Source organism: Panthera uncia, chromosome B4, assembly GCF_023721935.1.
Source record: "Panthera uncia isolate 11264 chromosome B4, Puncia_PCG_1.0, whole genome shotgun sequence".
NCBI classification, from domain to species: Eukaryota; Metazoa; Chordata; class Mammalia; order Carnivora; family Felidae; genus Panthera; species Panthera uncia.
The window spans coordinates 59,077,133-59,093,818 of NC_064809.1; the positions used below are offsets into that span (position 1 = coordinate 59,077,133).

General features: G+C 41.8%; 1 protein-coding gene across 10 annotated transcripts in view; it reads left to right on the plus strand.

Annotated features, from left to right (window-relative positions):
* Positions 1-5,726: 5,726 nt before the first annotated feature.
* The window catches only part of PPFIBP1 (PPFIA binding protein 1), a 172,094-nt gene continuing 161,134 nt past the window's right edge, over positions 5,727-16,686 (plus strand). For all 10 annotated transcript variants that reach the window (XM_049627178.1, XM_049627183.1, XM_049627182.1 and 7 more), the window contains exon 1: positions 5,727-5,849. The gene's annotated coding sequence lies outside the window, so the exon portion shown is untranslated. The remainder of the gene's footprint in view (positions 5,850-16,686) is intronic.

Sequence of the window (16,686 nt, forward strand, 5' to 3'; positions counted from 1 at the left end):
AAGGCCTTTCTGGAGATAGAAACTGGAGGAGACAGAGAGAGCAGGAGAGAAACTCATTTTTATAGGATTTGGGAGATAAGATGCTCTAACCTAAAGATTTGCTAATCAGCAACTTGTTTCAACTTGCCACATCCCTTTAATGAGAGCATTTATTTAAACCAGCTGACCCATCCTCATTTTACATCTATTTTGACTAAAACTCATTCCTCTTAATCCTCTTAGAGGTTTCTGGATTGAAATCTAACATGCCATTTAAAATGTAAATTCTCCTGAAGTAGAAGAATTCTAGTTAAAGATTAGGAGAGACAAAATAAGGCAACAGTAAATTAATGATTGTCCAGGTAAAAAGGTGAATGGGGTAGAAATTAATGGATTAGTCTGAGGGCTGGGAATCCTGCATGGCGCTCACCCAGAGAAGAGGGTACACTACAATGTCAAACTGGGTAAATTGTGATTAGTAGTGAGCCATGATATATTATTTAAAAAATGAGCCTCACTAAATATTGTGGGAGGTGATTATCAAAGGGGGGGAGTTACTGGTTATGTATAATGCTCTGTTGTTAAGTGAAAATGTTCCCGGGACCTCTGCAAAGGTTTGTGCACGGTGCATGTTGGTAGGAAGGAATGGCAAGGACTTGTCACCCCTGGAAAGGCCTGGCAGCCCCGGGGAGGGTCTGGCCTGCTTGGGAAGAATGTTATGCTGACCATCTGCATGGAATGGAAAATAAGAATTGCTGCTGTGTACTGAAAGGGCTGACTTGCCATCTTGCTGGCCTCTCACAGAGTGTAGGAACCAGACATGCTTTTTAGGAAATTCAATTAAGTATGTTTGTAAATGGGATTAACTGTTTAAGGGAATTTAATTTGTTTAGTTTAACCATTAATTGAACATTAATCAAAGATCATGAAAAGCAATAGTCTCTATTTTTAATTAAGATTGTTTTCCATTTAAATATAGAATAATAAAATGGGTAATTGAATGTAACTGCGCTTTTGGAGTTGTCTGGCAGGTAACCAGAGAATAACGTGTGTGTTCTGGGTTGCAAGGAAAGAGTGATTAAAATCAGACCCTGCTTGAAGCGAGATACTGGTCCTATTTCTAACCTGTCTCCATGGGCAGGAAGGGAATAGCGAGGAGGGTTGGATTCATAAACGATGATATGGTGATAGCTGAATAGTGGCTTAGTGTCCAGCTAAAGGATATTAAAATGGTGTCTGGGTTATCACCAATGCCATGCTTAGAATCAGACAGAATAAGCCACAATTTCCTTTAGAAGGAATTCTAAATCTAAGCGTGTTTCATTTGAATTTGGGTCCATGATTTATACCATGTGTCCTACTCACTCTGTGGTTAGCAGTGGGACTGGGACAAGAACAGTCTGAGGCACCCACATCTTTTAAGACAACGCTAGCAGAGTTCTTTCTGAATTTCTAAAGACCTAGCTCAGGAGGTTAGGAGTTTTGAGCAAAAGTCAGCATTCATTCATTTGTTCATTCAGTGACTTTCTATTGAATATCTATAGGATGAAGCATGACTTTATATTCCGTAACGAACATAAAGATAAAACAAACTGGCCTCCGGCCCTCAGGAATTTATAGTCAGTGAGGGACATAAGCCATGTATAAAAATAACAGTACAATTGTTTTGTGGCATAAGAAAGAGGAAAATATGTTTACGGTGTCTTATTATGTGTCAGGCAATGTCCTCTGTCACCTTGCACATGACATCTTATCAAATCCCCACACTAACGCTGTGCAGTAGCATTTACTAGAAAGGGACAAAAACCATCCTTAACTGAGAAAGAAATATTTTTCGGAAATATGGGTGCAAAGCCATTCAGTTTGCACAGCAAATATGAATATGAAGAAGAGTGGATGATTGAGCGCAGAAAGGTAAGTTGGAGGCCAGGATGTAAGGGCCTTTGGATGCCCAAAGAGAGTTTGGGCTTTGTACCCTGGTAAAGGGAGACATTCAAGTGTTTTGAAAGGAGTCAAGAATGATCAGGACCGTGCTTTAGAGAAGCAGCAGCTGGAAGCCCGTACAGACCAGAACAGGCACATGACGTGTCCTGGATGAGTCAGGTGAACTCCCGGTCTCTGCATCCAAACAAAGTGGGGGATGTGTCCTTGTGCCTGCACGGGCTTGGGGAAGGGGGAACAAAGATTCCACCCGTTCCCTGTTATTCTGGAGGGCAGAACTGAAAAAGGGTAGATTGTGGACAAGCAATGCTTTAGATGTATAAAGAAAATAGGACTTGCAGTCAGAGACCTTGCTTTCAGTCCCAGTTCTGGGTATTCGGGAACAATTCATTTATATAACCTTACTGAGCCTTTGATTCCTTATGCGAAAGGGGGCTAATAACATGCACCTTAATGAGCAGTTATGAGGGTTAAATGAGACACAGGACCAAGGTCTTTGGAGGGGAAAGTCAAAAAAGGAGGATCTGCTTGCTAGAAGAAAGATCTTGAGTGGGCCTCTCTCCTAGTTTGTATGTTCCTCGTTGCCAGGTAAATCCAAGCAGGGCCTTTCAAGGCTACTTGTGAGGAATGCTGTAGAAGGGGTTCTTCCAGCCAATTGGTGCATTAAATGACCTTTACAGTCCATTTCAAGTTCTATTTTTGTTACTCCCTGCAGGTTTCTCCCACTTTCAAAGTATTCATCTCCCTACCCGTACCCCATAGTGTTAGCATCTGGCACAATTTATAGGTATTAAAGGTAAGGCTAACCATAGGAATAACTAGGCAGAAAATAGATATCTAGACCTGCAGAGCTCATTAGTGTTGAAACCACAGGAGTTGTAGATGGACTTTTCCATGAAGCCAGCTAGAATCCAGGATAATGGGTAAAGTCTGGGTATCTGTTCCTCATGCATCCTCTTTCACTTGCTACATTGCTGTTATCCTTTGGGGCTTCTCCAAGATACCCAGAGGCCAGTGCTATACATATGTCTTTTTTTTTTTTTTTTTTTGGTAAATGAAGCATTATGGTGAAGCCTAAATGTAGATAGAACAGAGAGAGGAGGGGTGCAGGGAGAAGGAGGCTGAACTTGCCCATTGGTTCCTTCTTTACCCACTCTGGAACCCTTGGTTTGAACAATACTGTTCCAGCCTGGGCCTGTTTTCAGCTTTCCTCTTGACTGTTTTGTTTTCTGGACTCTGATGGCAGCTGTTATCACTCCAGCTGCAGAGGGGATGGGAGGCGACTTCCTGTTATTCCATCCAGCCATCCCTATGGGGGTGGGACATTCCCTCCCCCATCTGCTGCTGGTTGTAGCATGTGAGCCGGGATGCAGCCATCCTAGGACTGGGGCTGGAAGAATGACTGGTAGCCACCCAGCCACTGTTGGAAAGCATTTGGGGAACAAAGCAGGCAACAGGCACCACTGACAAGGGTGTCCCTGACTGAGCGGGCAGGGATAGTTATGATTTCCGGCTGTGAGATTATTGGTGGTTTGGGTGCATTAAGGAATGGATGGGGGTTAGGAGTGATATGATGATCCATTTTTCTGTAGTCCCATATTTTTGAGTCTTTGAATAACGTGTAAGGAATACAAAGAGGATTAAGCATGGAGCTTGGTTAATCCTGTGGGAAGATAAGGAAATACATAAAACTGGACGTAATTACCCATATGTTTATATCTCTGTACAATCTCAATAACCCTTACAATAACCTTTGATGTATTATCAGCCCCATTGTATAAAGGTGGTGACCAAGGTTTCTGATGGATGTTTCAGTGCCTTGCCCAGTTACACAGTAAATGCCAGAACTGTGCAACGGACCCCCAGCCCTTTTTCCATTCACTGTAGCACACAATGAGGACTAGGACTTTAGTTAGGCTTTGAGGAAAGGGCAAAAGTTAACACAAAGAAGAGCTGGTATTCCAGGTAGGCCAGAAGGTAAGAATCAAGCAGCGATCTGTGAGTAGACCAGCTGGAATATAGCAGAGGGTTTCCCAGGAGTGAAATGGGAGATAAGGTGGGAAAGGTAAATAGAGGCCAGGTTAGGGAGAGTTTTGAATGGCTAGCTAAGAATTGTAGGGAAAGGGAGTCTGATTTAGAGGAGAAGATGTTAATGGCAAAAGCAAAACAGTGTTTTAGAAAACTCATTTGGTGGTGATGGATGCATAGAAAGACTTAGAGCTGGGGAAAAATGAAGTCAGAAATACGCTATGAGGTTGGAATACTATAGGTCTGACAAACAGCACAATGGTATAATGGAAAGTGGATCTGTGACAGAAGTCTGGGTCTGTGGATTTTTTCAGCATTATAGTGTCTGAATGAGTGTCTGTTGTGGGCAATCACTACTATAAAGGGAGAAAATGGTTTGGGAGTCAAATGGTTCTTGGTTTCAAGCCCAGTTCCGGATGTTCTGGAGTAATTTACTTGTATATAATCTTGCTGAGCCTTTGATTCCTTATGTTAAGGTGGGGCTAATGACACTTTGCAGATTGGTTGTGAGGATTAAATGAGGCACAGTGTTTGACTCTGTGCATCTATCTACAATTTTTGGCAGAATAATGAAATGTAGGAGATGTTGTCATCAATCAAAAAGCAAACAATACAAACCAACAGAAAGCCAATACTTAATTCATTGTACTTCCAGAAGATAATGGATACTATGCTATCTATATCTCATACAAATAGAGCCACAGTTCACCATTCAGTTCTGTCTTGGATCAGATATTAGGCAAACTGAAAGAACCATCTCCCGAGAATCATTCTGTTCTGGTAGCCAAGGGGATTATACAGCACGATATCCGTCAAGGGTAAATGTTAGTTAATTCTTAATTGATAGCTCAGCCACTGCAATTGGCTCCATTCAATAGTAATTATTCTCATGCGGCTTGTTGAACTCAATTGTGAGATTCCCCTCCTCCCCTCCCTTTTCAGTAGTGCATGAAAGCAACAGCCTTAAGGTACTTAAAAAGGTAAATAGTAATTTTTCTTACTTCAGAGATTCATTTTTTTGTGTGTGTCCGAAGCTCGTGTGGTGTGATTTTCACCGCTAAAAGCAAAAGCAGCAGCACATGGCTGATAACGCCGCCGGATAACAATTCAGAGCTGGGTCGCGCGGTTTTCTCGTCCAAACCTTTCCGGAGCTTTTGAAGTTCTAAATTCCCCATCTAAGGGAACACCCAGCAGTCCCAAGATGAAAGGGAAGAACAGTGAGCTGCCGTTTTCCTTTATTTGCATGACTTAAAGCTAGCCATTTTCTGCTCCACGCGCTGCGGGACTCGTACTTGCCCGTGACACAGAGGCAATTGTTTTTCCTTAAAAAGGGGGCTGGGGTGGGTTAGTTTCGTTTCCGATCTGGGACTTGGTAAATACCCCAGGAGAAGTTTAAAACACGATCCGCAAGGTTCTAGCCCATACCATTTACTCCCTTTTCTTAGAGATAGCAGCAAAGGCAGCATTTTTTTTTTTTTTTTTTTTTTTTTTCCCCACCACCACCCACTCCCAGCCGTGGTCTAGCTCAGCGAGGAATGTATAAAATTAGTTGACTCCTCTGAGTGACGGTCTCCGGGCCCAATGAACGGGCGCCCGGGCGCGGCCGACCCCACCCCCTTGCGAACTCTCTTTGGCTAATTCCCGCAGGGAGGGAGGAGAGAAGGCGAGTGGGAGGTGGGAGGGGGAGGTACCTGGAACTGGGAGTGATGTCAGCTCCTAGCTCTGTGCCTGCCCGGATTCCTGACATGGTGTAGGGCCGAGAGGGTGGGGAAGGCGGGAGCGGGACGGGAAAGGGTTCGGGCTGGGAGCCTGCGGCGGGGCCACCGTGCTGGGGCTTTGAACTCGGACGGAAGGTGAACCAGAACTTTTGGAACTGGCGCCGGCGGCTCTCCACCCCCCAGGTAAGGGCGTTTGGCTCCTCTCACAGACCGGAGGGAAGTGGCACCGTTGTGCGGTTGCAGCTGGGTGTTGCAGCCGCTCCTCCTCTTCCCCGGGTCGATTTCCTTTCCAACTCACTCCTGTTTCCCAGGGGGAACGGGAACTTTTCTGGGGGTGGGGTGGGGGGCTTAACTCCTAGGGCTCCCAACTAGCTTAAATGTGAAAAATACCTACAGGATGGACATGTAAGGTATTGTCTGTGTCCTTAGACCCCCCCACACCCTAGTCTCCCAGTAATACTTGAGAACCCCAGTTAGAGAAGTGTGTGTGTATGGGGGGTTGTATTTAAATGTGTGACAAAAAGTTTATGACATTTCGACCCCAAAATTGTGCTTTTTGAGAGAGAACGAAAGTTTTGTGTATTTTTTAGTTTCCTTGTGGCCTGTTACATGTTGACCTAAATGAAAGAATATCATTGTTATTCTTAATATTCTTATGTATCAACATAAAAAATCCCTTTATTGAATCCAGTCAGGACAGGATGTGAGAAATTCACTTGGGGTGTATTAATTATGAGCTGTGGGAAAACTCGTCTCTTGGGGGCACACTTCTAAAACTCCCATCTCCTTTCACTCTGACATATTAACCGAGAATCCCTTTCATTGCCAACTTTCTGATCTGGAGGGGTTAGGAAGGCTGCTGAGGATCTTGAGATCTGTTTTTTGTGGCTGCTTGAGAAAAGGGTGAGGGCTGGTAGTTGCGTTTTCAAGGATCATTTTTACAGAAGAGTTTGAACAGGGAAATAGTGTGGAAGGCGTGACAAACTCTTAATTATAGGAGCGTGGATTTTTCAACATGTGGGACCAAAACAAATCCTTTCAGTAAGAAGTGCAGAGAGCAATAGAGGAAGAACTCAATTTAGTGTCCCAATTTAGGAAAAGCAATTGGCCGTTGGGAGGAAAAGGCATTTTGAGAAGTGGCAATAGAGAATTCTAATTTTTGTTTATTTCCTGTTTGAAACCCTTTTTCCTGCTTGGAGGTCTTGTCTGTGCCCAGGTAGCTAATTGTCTGTGATTGGCTTTCTGGGAAGAGAATTCCATAAACTGTTTGAGAACCTCACTTATCAGTGCTTAAGTCTCTTTCTTTTGGAGGGGGAAAAAAAAAAAAAACCACAACAACCATATGGGCTGAGACCTCTGAGTCCAGTTTCCCTTTTCATTCACCACTGTTCCTCAGCAGTGAGGATCCTTCTGTTGCCAGGTCAGGTGTGAACTTCATTGTGAGTCAAAAACTGCATCCCAGGTGCCTTGAATGAAAGGGCATTTCCAGGAGGCGAGGAAAGAAAGAAGCTGAATTAATTTAGTAAATCCAAGTAGAGAAATAGGGAACACAGGACTTCATAGATGGGGTTCTTCATCTTTCTAGCCAGATGACAGTCAGGTTTCAGAGCTAGAAAGAAGTGGTTTGTTTTGCTTTTGTTTCTAAAACACCTGGATCTGTGTTATTCTTAGTTCTTGAAAAAATTAGTACAGGGTGGGTCAGGAGCAGGCTTTTTGCAAAGGGAAGGCGTGTTTTACTGAAAAGGTCAGAACATTTTAATTTTGGTTTGTGTTTTGGGGCTAAGAAATACCAATTGCTTAGTGGCTCTGAGATAGTGGTGAATAAGTCTTTTCTATATATGTTCTATAGGAAGTACATAAAACATACTGTATTTTCCACTGTACTTTTTCAGCAGGAAGGAGGAGGTAATGCAGAATTCCTGTGGACTAATGTGAGCTCACTGGAGCCTTGGTTGATAGTGTTTGTAATAACCAGTCCAGTAAGGAGTATCTTTACGATGTTGTCCTGATGTGCCAAATTCAGATTTATGTTTTCTTTCCAAGAAGCAGGTCCTGGCTTCGGGACTTGAATATGCCAGCACTTTAAATTTCATTCACAGTTTGAGTAATAACACTAATTTTGTGTACTTAGTTTTAACCAATATTTGTTTCTCTTTCTCTGTGTTTATAAGGTGTATGTAGTACAGTAAAATACAGTACTTTCAAAGGACAAAATTTGAAAGATATTTGAGTTACTGAGAAGGGTAGGATCAGGTTTTGGTTAAATTCTCTTCAACCAGCATCTATCATAATTCCGATAGCTGCTTAAAAAAAAAAAAAAGGATAATCTGGCCTTTGTGGACAAATGTTAACTTGAAATGCAGGGCGCAATGTAGTTCCAGATCAATAGTACCTAATTTCAAGGGCATCATTGAAACAAGTTTTTTTGGAAACAAGTTCAGTGAGGGAGAGTTTCACTGCTTATGTATGTAGTCTTTTTGTCACTCACTGTCCCAGCATGAGATAAATCAGAACAAGGTCACTTTTTCACTGTTACTGACTAGCTGACTCCTTTTAAAAAAAAAAAAAAAAAAAAAAATTTTTTTTTAATGTTTTATTTATTTTTGAGAGACACTGTGAGCAGGGGAGGAGCAGAGAGAGAAGGAGACACCATCCGAAGCAGGCTCCAGGCTCTGAGCTGTCAGAACATAGCTCGAAGTGGGGCTCGAACTCATGAACCGTGAGATCATGACCTGAGCTGAAGCTAGACGCTCAACTGACTGAGCCACCCAGTCCCCCCTAGCTGACTCCTTTTTAAAACATAATTTCCAAAAATAGGAAATATTTGTATTTTTATAGTCAATTTAGATTCCTTTGGTAATTTGTTACATTAAAATTAACTTTTTCAGTTTTTCATCTCCCATTTAAAAATGTTCCTAATTCCCAAATAGCACATTATTCAAACTGTTAACCTGAAAGAGACCTCATTCATCTGATTCTGTCTTTTCAAAGATATTATTACATGTTTCTGACCTGATTTGAATTACCTTTTCAAAACATTGAGTGAATGAGCAAATTAATGACTATTCATTCACATTAGGGCGTGTATCTCAATTCTTTTTTAAATACTGCTTCAAGGTGGAGCCGTAGGCAAGAGATATTGCATAATGATGCCCTTTTTATTCCCAGAGATTTCCCTAGAAAGCCCTATTAGTTCTGAAATTAAGAAGAAAAATAGTCACAGTTGAGCAGCCAATTGTGAAATATTTCGGGGAGCTAGGATTTATTATTATTTTTTAACCATGGTTGAACAGATGGGTGTAAGTATGAGAGGCAAAGCTGTTAAGATCAGTGACACTGGGTGTTGTTTGGGGATAAATGGAACAAAGTGTCTGTCTTCTGGCCAGCAGTTCCCTTCAACGAAAGGTTGATAATTTCACTGTTAAATCAGTCATCAAATTGTCCAAAAATGGACACTATCCAAAAACTGCTCTGGGCTTGTGTGGTTGCATTTGTTTCTTAAACTCGTCACAGTGCACGTCAGAACCTTCTTCCTAGTCAAAAAGCCTACAGCTTCAGCCATGTATATTACAACCACAAAGACTGATGCTTTAGTAATTGGAGGTAATGGCCTAAAACAACTTAACTGAACCTACCCACCCTACAAAAAAAACAAAGACTCTTCTATTTTGCACTGTTTATTTTAAATATAGTCATTGATGTCAGTTTGGTGTAAGTTGATGTTTCAAAAGGCCAAGTGGTGAGGATTACTTTTGCTTCAGTACTTTTTTCCATTTTGAAGGATCTAAAACACCAAACAACTGGATTTTAGATTAAAAAACGGGCCCGTCTGGAAGTTTTAAGTTTGCACACTTGTTACGCACTTTTGTAGGGGAGAGGAGGATCTGGGTGAAATGTGTACCAGTCTGGACCCGTTGAAGAGCTTCTAGTTCTGAGATGTGGGTTTGGACTCCGAGTGGTCCCGATGGGTGTGTTGTCACAGTTTGTGACTGGACTTTGGTTATGTGTCTCCCTAGAACTTGCTGTGACTCACATTTTGACTGGCCCACATGCAAATCCTAGTTTTTTTTGGCAAATGTAATGCGTTCAGAATAGAAAGATCATTTGGTGGTTTCTGTACAGTGGTGTACCTAAAAATGTCCATGACTGAAGAAATTGTACAAACTCGAATTGCATTCAGTATCACTCATTCTGGCAAAGGCTCATGTCTCAAATATGAATCCTGGAGGAGGAAGATCAAATCCTGTCATGTCCGGGGCTGGCTGTGGGTTTTATGGACACCCTCTGAACTCCAGAGTAAGTCTAGTTGTTTTCACCTCTCCTTTAATTTAGGGAAATCAAGCATTTGACATAAAAAAACAGACGCAAGTTTGAGAGAGCAGGTGTGCTGATCCCTTGTGTGTGTTTGTTAACAAGGGCAAACTTAATTTTACCTGGTAAGAGAGAGTAAAGATGCTGTTTTCATTGCCAAGCCCATTCACATGTGGCTCAGTTCTTTAGGCAAGCAAGGTGGTTCTTGGGAAGAAGTAGGTAGGGCCATTGGGAAGTGCATTAATTCTTTCGTGCTATGAATGTAAAACTCTACTGTATCACTAAATATGCTTACGTTATTTTGTCTCTCTGTACGTAGGATCTAGCTCACAGGATCTAGTCCCTTTTTTGCTGGCCCTTTATCACCTTTCTCACTATAGCGTTTTGCACAAATGTCATCTTGCTACTACCGGGTTTTATCAGGTTTTTGTGAGGAAAGTTTATTGAGTTTGCTTTCTTTACGAGAAAGTGAAACTGAGGCGAAAAGTCTATGGCCCGCTTTCTTAATATAACTTGTTGTGGCCACAGTTGCATAAATGATGTTTCTGCAACCATTATCTTTTTCTAAAGATGCTGCTGCTTATAACAACACATCGTAGAGAGTTTTATTTTGTTTGAATCGGAATTTGCACACGCTCTATTTCTTCTTATGAATGATAGAAAAGTCTGAGCCTGTAGGTTCCCATCTGTATTGACTCTGGGAAGTGAGTGAGTGGGAGGAAGGGAAGCGGCGAGGACTCAGGAGAGACTCTGGTTGAACCTGTGAGTTGGTCAGGATGATTTGTGTGAAGTCACCTGGGTCTCCGTGTTTTTCCTCTGGATCAACTGCTTTGGATGCTTTCGCGTTCTTCCAGCCCCCACTCCCGGCAGTTTGTGACTTTGCACAAAGTCAGCTTCTCAGGCAGCTTCTCAGGCAGCTTCTCAGCACGGAGTTAAGGTTCTTTCATTGCTTTTTTCTCTCCAGAATACCTGATTCTCTAGCGTGACTTGTGCTCTATCTACATCACCCTCTGGGGCAGACACAGCTAGATGCCAACCAGAATCCTTCCTACCCACCTCTAACCTACAGCTAAACTCATTTTGTTTAATTTACCACCATAAAAAAAACCCCCAAAAAACAAAAACTTAATTTTTCCCTTGTAGGATGTCTAAGTGCTAGTAGTCGTGGCCAATGAGACGGAAGTAGGTGGGTAGGGCTCCCCACCACATTCAAAACTCTTACAAGGGGATGGCCTCTGTGAGTTTGCCTTTTGCTCTTTGTACGTTTTTCTCCCTGGAACACAAAGGCTATTTTCTAAGTGGAGAAACCATCTTGTGACCACAGACTAGTAGCTTAAGGGTTAAGCAGGCTGAGAAGCTGATGGCATTTTGGAACTGCTGTACCAGACCGTGTCTGCCCATTTCTTGACTTTTTGTGAGAAGAATAAAATCTCTATTTGGTTAGACCACAGAAATTGGGTCTCTTACTTGTAGCCAAATGTAATCCTGAGTCTAAATTTTAAAAAGTCATAGTTCGTCTTTTCTCTACGAATTGAAAGGCAGCATTCTGTATGACCAAAGAGGGGTCAGACTGGAGCAAATTGACCCTCAGCTTCAATCCTGGCTTTGCTATTTATTACAATTATTTAAAAATTTTTTCTTAATGTTTATTTTTGAGAGAGAGAGAGACAGAAAGAGTGTGAACGGGCGAGGGGCAGAAAGAGAGGGAGACAGAATCTGAAGCAGGTTCCAGGCACTGGAACCTGTCAGCATTCCAGCTGTCAGCATTGAGCCCGATGCGAGGCTCGAACTCACAAACTGTGAGATCATGACCTGAGCTGAAGTCAGACGCTTACTGACTGAGCCACCCAGGTGCCCTACTATTTATTACATTCTAATATTGGCAAGTAACTTCCCTGAGTCTCCGTTCTTCCATCTTTAGCATGGTGGTACTGATATTTGTCTCACAGAATTTTTAGAAATAATTGAGAAATAATGAGAAATTATTAATAGAATTAATAGTGGCCCATTTGGCATATACATTTTTAACAAATGGTGGCAGCCGCTGCTGAGGGAGAGTGTAATGGGGAGCCTGAAGAGGCAAGAAATTCAACTTCGAGTAGGTTCTCAGTAAACACAGATCGAAGTACTGAATGGGCCGTTAGCTTTACACCTGCAGCCACTGAACTCTTCGTGCTCACCGTTCGTTCCAGCGCCCATCTCTTATCCTCAGTGCCACCTGCCTACACCAGAATATTTGGAGCTTTTCTGTGTCCCAACATGGGGTGAAAAGGCAGAGGATGTCCTTATGAGAAATTTATTAGTTATAGCCTAAGTCATCAATGAAAGGTGTTTGGCTCCAGAGTCAGACAGATGTGGATTAAAAGCCCATGTCCTTACTGGCTGTGTGATTTTTGTCTCCTGTGAAATGGGAATAACTGGGTGGTTGTGACGATGAAATAGGGTATTACGTGTGTGTAAGCAATTCTTGGCTTTGGTGTGAGGTCCTCTTGAAGATGTAAGGACAAAACATGGCCTTTATCCTTGGGAATATTCACGTATAGGAGATGGGGGCAGAAAGGAGAAGGCCCTCCTTACACCTAACCATAATACAAAACCGATTTAGAATACTATTTAGCTGTTAAAATGGTTGAAAAAAAATATGTTGACTAGATGTCTATTGTATATTAAGAAAAACAACCAAGCACACATGTATAGTTTATATTTGCCAATGCATGAAAAATTGTTAAATTAGGAGGTAATTTATGGGATGTCGATTAGCATGGCAGGGAAGATGAAAGGGGTTTTAATTTTTTTTTAAAGCATACTGTGTATTTTACAACACACATTACTCTTGAGATATAGGAAGTATTAAAGTTTAAAAAGTTGATTCATTAGGCCTTTTGGAGGTAGGTATGGGAAGACTGTGCTATCTATGAGTTGCATGAGTCACTCAAATGAAAGGTTGGGCTTGGTGGGGTCCTGCTAGAGGAGGTGGGATTTGAATGGTCCCTGAAGGAGGAGTAGGAGATTTTGAGGCGGTAGAAGGGGGAGAAGAGCCCACTGGGGTTTGGAGCAAAGGTAGAATGTAGTGAGATGAATTTTAGAGAAAGGTAAGATCCAGAGATCAATATTAAGAGAGGTAAGATATAATGGAGTCAGCCCTTAGAGGGTTTTTAAGAGAGTGACAAGGTTATGCTTTAAAATGAGATTCTTTTACAGGTGGGGAGAATTATGAGAATTATGTTATAAAGGTGACTTGGGAAATAGTATGTTGAATGTGACTAGAATATAAGTGGTGAGGGGTGGGGAGAAGGGCAGAACACCTTCAGTCAAGAAAGGCATACAAGTGAAAGTTGAATTTTAATGGGAAATAGGATGAATTAAGAATTGGACACCTGGAATTTGAGATTCCATCATGACCCACAATAACCTATCTCTGTCTTCTCATTATATAAATGGGTAAAGTAACAGTACCTGTCTCATTAGGTTTTTGGAACGACAGCAGCAAGAGTAATAATAGCTCCTACTTACACAGGGCAAGCACTGTTCTAAGTACCTTAAATATTTTAACTTCGATTTAATCCCTACATCAGCCCTAAGAACAGACACTGTTATTCCTACATTACAGATGAGGAGCCTGAGGCACAGAGAGGCTAGATGAATTTCCCTAGATTGTTTGTGTTGGATTCCATGTTAAATGCAGGTAGGTACAGTCTCTAGAGTCAGAATCTTCAACCACTTCATGTTATTGCCTCTGGCTTATTTCTGGACTTGGCATTGTCAGAAGCCATTAAGAACTGTTGATGTATCTACACAAAGGTGTTAAGAATTTGAAATTTAGGTTTGGAGTTTAGGCAGAATCCTAGATTGATGAATCATTTCCATGGAGCTGTTACACAACAATTAAAGGTAGATGAACTCACTACAGAAGATGATGTAGAATAAAAAGGGAAGCAAGTACAGAACCTTCAGGGAACTCTTCTTTTTTACACTTTATGTATATTTAATTTATTATTTTTTATAGTCCAGTATTTTTAAATGACTAGAAAATATGGGACAAGGAACCATGACAGGATATGGTATGCTGAAGTTTATTTGAGTCTAGTGTTGATAAATTATTTCTAGGCCATGGAAGTTTTTAATATCAAGAAAAGATGTCCTCTGTTAATGGATAAATAATGAGTACAGTTCATCTTGCATTTGATTTATTTTTGGAAATCCTAGAGGAATGCCAATAATCTGAAGCACAACAAACCATAAAATACTTCAGAAAGAAATAAAAAGGCAAAATTAAAAATTTAGTTATTTGCTATTTGTTAGGCTGTGTACAATATGTCAAATGTTCCCAATTTTATTTTATTTTTTATTTAAATTTTTTAATGAAAGATGACATACAGCGTTCTATCATTTTCAGGTGCATGACATAATGATTCGACAATTCTGTACATTCTGCAGTGCTCACCACACTAGATGTAGATACCACCTGTCACCATACAGTGTTATTGCAACGTTATTGACCATGTTCCCTCTGCTACACTTCTAATCTCTGTGACTTATTTATTTTGTAACTGGAAGTTTGTACCTCTTATCCCCTACCCCCTTCACCTATTTTAAAGAAGATGCAGAATAAAAAGAGAAGCAAAGTACAAACCGTCAAGGAACTCTTGGCATTGAGGCATGATGAGGCTAAAGAAAATTTATTAAAGGAGGTAGAGCACGAACCACCAGAGAAGGGGAAGATGGTGACAGCAAAGGGAAGAAGCACACCCTACACAGGGGGACTGTCCTTGCCATCTGGCACAACAGACCCGTTACAAGGACGGGTCAACTGCCACTGGTCCAGCTACCAGGTCATTTGTGAACTTGGAGAGTGTACAGTAAAACCTTAGATTACGAGTAACTTGTTCTGCAAGTGTTCTGCAAGATGAGCAAACATTTCTAATAATTTGTTTTTACATTTTTTTAACGTTTACTTATTTTTGAGAGAGAGACCGAGCACAAGCAGGGGAGGGGCAGAGAGAGAGGGAGACACAGAATCGGAAGCAGGCTCCAGGTTCTGAGCTGTCAGCACAGAGCCCGATATGGGGCTCGAACTCATGAACTATGAGACCATGACCTGAAGCGAAGTCAGATGCTCAACCGACTGGGCCACCCAGGCACACCTCTAATACATGTTAATTTGGTAATCGAGCAGTGTCTTGCCCTATGAGTCGTATGTGATGCCAAGTGTCACATGATCACAGCTGAGCCAATGGTTCTTGAAATTCACTCTTATATACTAGTGCTTTGGATTACAAGCATGTTTCCAGAACGATTTATGCTGTGAACCAAGGTTTTACTATATTTTCATTAGCGCAGTAGAGATGGAATCCAGAGTGCAAAAACCTGGCTATTACAAGGGAGGAGATGAGCTGCAGGTGGCCCATTAGCCCAGCCTTTCAAGGAATCGGACAAGGAGAAGCATGCTGCGACAGCTTGGTTTGAGGCAGGCACAGGTACAGGGGGTAGTGTGAAAGCAGCAAAAGCAAGGGGGGGGATGAGTACAAAGTCTAGGGGAGGGGGCCACAGATGGATTAAAAATCAGGGGGGCGAATGCCTGGTTAGCCTTGAACTCCATAAGAACTTTCTTCAGATAGGATGGAAGAAAGGATGGGGGAAACAGAAAAAAATGTGATTGGAAGCGATAAGAGTTGAGTAAGTTCACCGCAGGCAGTCTGCATTTTTTCAGTGTAATAGGAATCAGTGAAAGGAAATTCATAGACAGGCGATTTAGGCTCCTGAGAGGCTGGCTCTTGGGGATTATTGGTGCAGAGGAAAAATTTGAAAGAATGACCGAAGTCTCTCATCTAAACAATACAAGCTGACACATTTGTCGGGATGTGTCTCCAGGCAGGAAAGTAATTTATTGAAGTGGAAAGTGGTGGCTACAAAAAGAAGAGGAGAATGAAATGAGACAAAGGAAAACTTGACTGTATTTGAAGGAGGAATTTTTAGACCACCAGACTTCGTCGTTCACAGAACCACTTCCCTGGGGAAACCCAAGTGCTCCGAGTGGTGTGAAACAGCCTGAGTTTGGTCAAAACTGACCCGCCAAAGCATGGCAAAATACCCTGTAGAAGGTGTCTGCGTTGGATGCTGCTCGTGGTTAAGGTCTTCTGTAGTCTTTGGTTTACGGATGGATTTTAGAGTGATCTTTAGTCGGAAACAATGCTGAGTTGTAGTATCTCAGCAGATTTGTTGTAATGACCTGAGGGGGTGGGGGGAAAGGACTAAAGGGATTCGGTAATTAGGAGCATGGAACTAATGGAGCATGCCCATCAGTCCAGCCATGGGTATTTCTGGGTTTGCTCTGAAGGATATCAGGAGGAACTTACCCAGGTGTGTGTAGCATTTTAGATAGGCATGGTGTTCCTGAGTTCAATGGTTCTCAGTGGGGCTGGCCACATAATTTTTGGAGCCCTGTATAAAATGAAAATGTGTGGCCCCTCGTTCAAAAAGCAGGGGGAAAAATCCACGTTAAAGGTACTAACATGAAAAGCTTTTCCTTTTCTTCTATACCTTCTTGACGTGTTCTCGTGCTTGCTATTTAATAGCATTCTAAGTGAAGGAAAATTAAAAATTTAAATTATTAGCATGATTTTTACTTCTTATATGGTGCAGCCAGTGTTAAGTGTAAATATAAGAGTATTTGAAAGGCGCCTGGGTAGCTCAGTTCGTTAAGCATCTG